This window comes from Myotis daubentonii, chromosome X (genome assembly GCF_963259705.1).
Source record: "Myotis daubentonii chromosome X, mMyoDau2.1, whole genome shotgun sequence".
Taxonomy (NCBI): domain Eukaryota; kingdom Metazoa; phylum Chordata; class Mammalia; order Chiroptera; family Vespertilionidae; genus Myotis; species Myotis daubentonii.
The window spans coordinates 33,705,172-33,711,558 of NC_081861.1; the positions used below are offsets into that span (position 1 = coordinate 33,705,172).

Consider the following 6,387-nt stretch of genomic DNA (forward strand, 5'->3'; position numbering starts at 1 on the left):
TAAATAGTTTGTTGAAATATTATAATTTTGTGACAATTATAAAAGTACTACTGTTTAAAATTCAAAATTATTTCTATCTGGACAGGTGGTCACCAGAGATACAGGGTTAAAAGCTATTTTTCACATCTGATATAAATTTGTTTTTTGGGGGGATTTTGATCTGTTAGTGGTTAGTGATTGCTAGAGGTATTAGAGAAGCTAGTTTGAGGCATGTGGTAAGACAAGCTAGGTGGTAAAGGGGAAAGCATTATATGTTTGCAGTCAGATTTTTGCTCAAATTTTGGCTGGTATTTTTCTTAGCTATGTGATTTGGGACAATAATTCTATTTCTGAGCATGTTTCCTCTTCTTTAAAACAAGAAGGGTTATAACAGCCAAATGATAACCATTTTATGTTCATTAAATGGGAAAATAGAGTGATCGATGGATAATGGGTACTCACAATATAATCACTACTTTCCATCTCCTCATGTTCATTTCTATGAGCTTATCCAAACTGAGGATCCTCAAGTCATTATCTGAGAGCTTTAAGGTCAGCTTTACTTGCTAAGTGCCACATGATTAGTGTACTTTAACTCTAATAACAAAATAGAAAGGGACAAAATAGTAAATCTTCAATTGTTTTTTAGGTAAATATAGTGAAGATCGAGTTAGCTTTGGGGGTGTGTCAGAGAGAATGTAGGGCATTGGTAATCTCAAGTGTCTGAATGTTGTATCCTTGCTATTATCTGTAAAGTGCATTAGCTCATTATTGAACTGATATTGCACTGACCTTAAAGAGATGAATCACATGGATCTGATGGACCAAAGGTATGGTGTAACAAAAGTGTGGCCTAGTGATAAATTGGCTCAAGACAGAGGCTCAGGGTCCTTAGAAACACCATACCGAGAGAGAAATAAAATGAAATCAAGAGTCTAACACTTTCGAGGTAGTGTTGCAAAATTGAGTTCACGTTTTATTCATAGCCTCTTTTACAAACCCCTGCTATTTAAAGACATTAGTTGCCTGAAATGAGGTTTTTAGGTTCAGTATCAAAGCTTTACTGTTTATGATGTTTTTAAAAGAGATATCAGACTATAGCAGCTTTCCTGTGGCGCTGGATCAAACTTGGATTGACGTAGATACTACTTCCTTCAAGGGATATTTTAGCCATCAGGGAGGTGACAGCCCAAGAGCAGCTTTCTGAAAGATTATAACCAACTATAACACACTGAGGAACCAAGCTCCAAAGGAAGTTCTTATTCTGAATTTCCCATCTGCTGAAGCCAGTTTGTTTATCTACATGGACTGCTGTTTCCCCTTTCAATGAGATTATTGTATGTACTGTATGGGTCTGCACAAACAAATAAAATATTATGGCTTTCAATACAGTCATATTGTTGAAAATATTGGAATGTGACTAAAACCTATCCCTCCCACCTAAGTAATATATCTGACATTCTTCTTTCACCACCCTCACTGTATTAGCAATCCTCATTGCTTAACGAGCATTTTGCTGAGACATAGGCTAATAGGCTTTAGGGAGATAGATTCTAGCCTTGGATTAAAAAAAAAAATCAATCTTCCTCTAAAATCTGTCTAAAATCGGTAGCATTCAAATCAATAGTCCACCTACACGTGAGGATTAATAGTAATAGAGCTGTTTTTTTGTTGTTGTTTTTTTGCTCTCACTAGCTTCTGGGATACCTTAGGATAGAAATATAATTATTTTAATGTTGAACTATAAAAATATTAAATTTAAAGGTAGCTTACCATGTGACTGTTTAATTAATTGACTAAATTTTATAACTCAAGCAGATGAGAATAGAGATAAAACCCCAGACCTTAATAGGAATTAATTAGAAAAGTTTATATATTTGGTTTTCTATTCAGTGCCTCATTGCACCTTCAACTTCTTTTTTTTTATTTGAAATAAAAATAGATTTATGAATACCTGTGAAAAACAGAATATATTGTAACTATTTAGATTACCCACTGTATTGATAGGAAACAAATTCAATAAGAAACTTGGCACACTGGTTTTCATCTGCTAAAATGTTACCAACTGGTATATAATAATAACTAGTTAAGTAGGGAGAATGCAAACCAAGAGGCTGACAGAGGCCTCATTTCCATAGTCAGGTCCTTGGTAGGCTTTATCCTGAGAATAGCAGGGAGCCATTGAGAGTTATTGAGCAAGAGAGGGGCATTGTCACTTTGGTGGCTAGTGTCAGGGATGGAAAAATTTCTCAGTCCCTGATCAGCCCTTAAATCCTAGCCACCTCCATCCCTGAGTTCATTGTAGTATTTACAATTCTTAAGCTGTCAGGCAAGGGGTGTCCAAAGGTCGGGTCTCAGAGGGAGAAATGGTGCTTGCTACCTTCTGTCCCCAGCTCGCTGACCCCAGGCTGAATGTAATTATCCTCAATGAAACCATCATCATCCTCATCTTCACCGGCCTCCAGACAGATCCCCTTCTTTGTCCAGGGCAGTGGGCGATGCTGATAGCTGAGGCGGTATTTGCGTCAGAGGTGGCATTTGGTTGGCAGCAAGTGCAATGAGGAGAGAGAGGACCACAGCTCCCAGCACAACCACCACCAGCACAGGCCATGCCCGGGCCCCAGAGCCTGGCCCAGGGATCATGGCTGATACCGTGGGGAGCTCCGAGGGTCCCACAATGGTTTGGGGGTTTGTGTCACTCATGGAGTAGCTGGAAGACACTGTGAGCCTTGGCTTGGCCAGAAGAGCCCTGGCTCCAAGCAGATCCCAGGTGATAGGCAGCCCTGGGGCCCAGATCCTGTAGGAACTGTGCACAGTCCGTGGAGGAAGCTACATCTTCAACTTCTACCAAAAGATTAAAATTATTACAGGCACTGCTAGGCCTCAGAGTGATTCTCAGAAATGAAAGCTGAGTGTAGTACTTCAGTAAAACACTATAATAAGATATTTTATTATTATGGTTCTAAATGTTCTGTAATGTATGGTATTTCAGATATAAGATAATTAAAGGCAATTAAAGCCCATTATACTAAGGATTGCTTTGTACTAATGATATAGAGATTGCTTGCCTCTGGAAAGAATGACTTTCCTCTAAAGTCACCCAGAAATGAAGTTGAAATTGGTTGTGCTAGGATAAAGGGGCCCCCTTTTATGAGATAAATGATAGAGAACACATTGACAATTTCTCAGAATATGGGGAAACAATGACACCAGTTTTCACTGGTAGTATCTCAAATTTCTTTTCAATGATGGTCAGAATCAAGTGCATCCTAGGATGAAATAAATATATTCAGAAAAAAAATATTTTTCTGGAGCCCTTAAGCCTAAAGGTGACCTAGAGATGATGAAAACCATCTTCCTCCCTCAAGGATCTGGAGCTAGCAACTCATAGGAATGAATCCATACATTGTTCAAAAACCTTTATCAAAAGCTTACCTGTGGACCTGTAGGGTATTATGCTCAGTGAAATAAGTCAGTCAAAGAAAGACAAATACCATATTAATTTACTTATATGTGGAATCTAAAGAACAAAATGAACAAACAAAACTGAAACAGACTCATAGACACAAAAACTTGACTGGTAATTGCCAAAAGGTAGGGGGATTGGGGGACTCATTGAAAGAGGCAAAGGGATTAAAATAGATCCAGAGACATAGAAGCATTGAACAGACTGTTAAACCTCATAAGGAGCACAGGAGGGGGAGGGGGTAAGAGTTCAACCAAAGAACTTGCATGTATGCATATAAGCATAACCAATAGACACAGACAGTAGGGGGATGAGGGCTTGTGCTGGGGATGGGAGTGGGCCAGGAGAGGTCAATGGGGGGAAAAGGAGACATATGTAATACTCTCAACAATAATTTTTTTTAAAATTACAAATTAGTAGTTACAGAATATTCATGAGGATATAAAGTACAGCATAGGGAATATAGTCAATAATAGTGTGGTTGCTATGTATGGTGCTGAGTGGATACTTTGTGAAGTACCATTGTCTAATCACTATGTTGTACACCTGAAACCAACACATAATAATACTGAAAGTAAACTATAATTAAGACATCAAAAATAATTACTTTTAAAACAGAATAGTTACCTCTTCAAATTCCCATCTTAAAAACATTGCAGTATGTCACTTAAGATGGTAAGCTCTCAAAATAGTCTAGGTTCAAATTCTGGAGTATAAGATGAGGGAGAGAGCTTAATTGTAACAACTCCAATAACAATAACAAAAGCAAAACCAACTTGAACATTTATCCTATCTTTTTAAAAAATATATTTTATTGGTTTTTAGAGAGGAACATTGGTGAGAGAGAAACATCAATGAGAGAAACATCGACCTGCTGCCTCCTTCACGTCCCCTACTGGGGATTGAGCCTGCATCCCGGACAAGTGCCCTGTCTGGGCATTGAACCAGCGACTTCTTGGTGCATGGGAAGATACTCAATCAACTGAGCCACATGAGCCAGTGTTATCCTTTTTTGCCTAACTTTCCTAAACTTTAGAATGGAGTTGATTGGTAATACCTTCCCAATAAGGTTATTGTGACATTGAGTTAATTTACATAAAACACTTATAACAGTGTTTGCTATAATTATGCTCTCCATAATTATAACTGCTATTATTGCTATACTATCCAAACACCTTACCAGGTTTCATTTGCAAGGATACAGCTTTTGGAGAGTGTGAACCAAAAAGGACACCATTTGTTTCTGCAACTTTTCTAGCAAAATTCATTTATTTAACCACGAGCTATTTTCTGCATTTTTACCATATGTCAGTCACTGATCTAAGTATAGGTACTGAATTTTCAAAGATAAATAAAACCATGTTTTCATGGTCTGTACATTTTAGTTGTGGGAGATAGACAAATTTTAAAAAAGAAATAATTGTGATATTTCCAGCCAATGATAAATACTATGAAGTAAGGTGTTAATGGAATAGTGAATGATCTGGAGGGCATAATATTAAATTAGGAGGTAAAAGAGGGCATATGTCATCATATTTCACTCAATTATTAGGTGTCTACGTTTTTCAAGGCACTGTTCTATGTTCTAGAGATTAAAGTAGTGAATGAGGCAAATAAGATCTTTGCTTTCATGAAACTTATGTTCTCATTTTGGAGCAGGAATTAGAACAAGTAAAACAATGAAGAAATAAAAAAATAAGTTAGTAATGAATGCTATAAATAATGGGAATATGATTAAGAGTGATTAGGACACTACTTAAATTAGGTGGCCAGGAAAGGACTCTCTGATTATGAGTCACTTACTTGCAATCTTACAGACCAGGAACTATGCTTGCAAAAATCAAAATGCTACAGGTAGAGATAATGCCAAGTGCATACTAGGTCCCGAGTTGGAAATAATATTTGCATATTCAAAGAATAAAATAAGGAGAGTATGGGTTGGTCAAACAAGGTTATTGCTGGCCATAGTTGAGAGTTTGGAGTTTATTCTTGGCATAATGGGCTGACATTGGAAGATTTTTAATCATAGTAGTGAAAGAATCTATTTTACTTAAAAAAATCTTTCTGGCTGTTGGGTAGAAAATGTACTGTAGAAGGGCAACAGTGGGAGCAGGGAGATATGTAGGAGGCTATTGCAATGATAGAGGTTAAATATGACAGTGGCTATTTTTTTTCTAAAATCATTAGACTGAAAATTGAGGGGCATCTTATACATGGAAATCAGCCTTGGAGGGAGCTGCATGGTGTCTAGCTGCCCATCCCTTGTCAAACAGGCTTCCTCCAATCATGAGCCTTATTTTTACTGACGTCAGCTGATGCCGTAATTGGAGGTGGAGAGTGCACAAATGCAACAGGGACTGTAGCTTTCTGAGCCCATAAAGATGTCAAAAAAAAAAAAAGATAAATACCAGTAAGCAATTGTCTTACTCTGCAAAATTCAAACTGAATGTAATCAGCTATGAAAAAGGGCATGGAAATAGAGCTGCAAAGAGACAATTTGAACCCCTTCCCACTGAGTGTATGATCAGACAGTGGAGAAAACAGGAAGAACAACTCCTTAAGATGCCAAAAAAGAAGAAGAAGGCCTTAAGGGGAAAACCAGCAAAATGTTTAAAATATTGATTTTTTAAATTTTGGGTTGGAAAAGTGGGGGCCATCTTATACATGGGGGCATCTTATACATGGAAAAATACAGTAGATGGATTTAAGATATATTCTGAACAAGAGCCAACAGCATTTTATGATGAACTAGAAGGAATGAAGATTAGAAATGTAGAGGGACCAAGGATGTTTCTTAAGTTATTTAGCCTGAGTAACTAGGTAGATGGTGGACATGTTACATTTAAGATCCAAATAGAGTTGTCAAAAAAAAAAAAAAAACAGTTGTACATATAAACTGGGATCTTAGGAGCAATGTTAGAGCTTGAGATAAAAATTAGGAA

The 6,387-nt window shown here is 37.2% G+C and overlaps 1 pseudogene; it reads right to left on the reverse strand.

Annotated features, from left to right (window-relative positions):
- Positions 1–1,915: 1,915 nt before the first annotated feature.
- LOC132225223 (type III endosome membrane protein TEMP-like) lies at positions 1,916–2,804 on the reverse strand (annotated as a pseudogene).
- Positions 2,805–6,387: the final 3,583 nt, after the last annotated feature.